This window comes from Laccaria bicolor, genomic scaffold (genome assembly GCF_000143565.1).
Source record: "Laccaria bicolor S238N-H82 LACBIscaffold_43 genomic scaffold, whole genome shotgun sequence".
Classification (NCBI taxonomy): domain Eukaryota; kingdom Fungi; phylum Basidiomycota; class Agaricomycetes; order Agaricales; family Hydnangiaceae; genus Laccaria; species Laccaria bicolor.
Window position 1 is genome coordinate 402,439 of NW_001889914.1, and position 1,616 is coordinate 404,054.

The following is a 1,616-nucleotide window of genomic DNA, read 5'->3' on the forward strand; positions in this document are numbered from 1 at the left end:
TCATTTTTTCTTCATTTCTACTGACAAGAATGAAATTTATTCTGTTTCATTCATGCCTGGCGACTCTTTCATTTTTTTAATTTCATTCCACCATGGCAACTGTTTCATTTTTTGCTTTATTCTTTCGTTTCATTCATTCCTGGCAACTGTTTCATTTTTTTCATTCATTCATTGCCATGGAATTTTCATTTCATTCTTTCCAGGCAGTTATTTCATTTTTGTTTCATTCTTTCAGGCAACAATTTCGATGTTTTAACACACATCTAAATAAGGAAATAATATACAATTATGCCTGATATGTGTTGTGCCCTACTGCAGTGGTGTGGGAGGCCATATGGGGGTACTTTTGCATTTGAGGCTCAAATACACAATGAGATAGGCATGCTGTTGCCAAATAAGGCACTTAAATATTTTGTATCAATTACATAATCATTTTCCCAGCTCTAACAATGAAATAGGCACCTGAGAAGAATGAAGCAAGGAATGAAACAGTTGCCCTGGTGGAATGAAAGAAAAAAATGAAACAGTCGCCAGGAATGAATGAAACAGAATAAATTATCTAGAATGAAACAGGTGCCGTGAATGAATGAAAATTCATTTCATTTCATTCACGGTAGCTAAGCAGGAACTTCTATGGTACAGCTCAGGAGTACATGATGTAAGTGGTAGCTACCAGTCTCGTGATATATTTGTGCTGTGGATTGGCCTATTATCGTTCTTAATAGCAGGAGCAGATAGCTTATCGCAAAAGGGCTATGAATGGCCTTCTCTTCTCGAGAATCATTTGCAATTCCATCCTGCCATTGCTGATTTAATTCGGGCATCTGACCTTGGCACGTTCTCACATGAAGTTCAGCGCGTTGGAGCGTTTATCTATCTTACCAAAGATGACATCGAAAAGACTCACCAACCTTCTGTTCGCTGGCTAATCGCTCACAACATTCCGATCTGGTATCAATGGGATGTGGACGAAATAGAGTGGGCAAAGCATGACCCAATATTTGCTCAATTTGGTCCCCCGCAAAGTGGTGGAATACCAGAGTCATCTGCAAATCCTCTCGGCTCTCCGGCAACAACCACAGTCAAAACAATCACTTGGAGAGAATTCTTTGAAAGACGTGAGGAAAATCGTCCCCGTCTTTTAAGTCTGGAGACAGCATTGGAGCGTGAAAGACACTTGAATCGAGAACGAAATCCACCCATAAAATCTGCAAAGGTTTTTGTATGGGACCGTGACCCTGAACTCCCTGGTCGAGAAGAAGTCCTTGCTAGTGAACGTATCGAGACTTTGGAGGAATATGGCCCTGAACAGAAACGATATGATTCCTATTGGAACGAATGGGATTGTTGTTTTGAATTTGGAAGGTTCCGTACTCCATCTCCAGATGAAATGGAAGATGAGCACATGGATATGGCCCCCTCTGCAGATCAACAAGCTTCTGAATATGATATTGATTTCATCCCTCGTGAACAACGATGCCCAACCCCTCTACCTGATGATCTGTATGAGCAAACAGATGTACCCCCTGATATCTTTCAAGATGGCCCCCAGTCAACAATTGCTGGCTTAATTTCAGAAGTACAGGAGACCTTGACCCTTCACTATGGCATGGTTC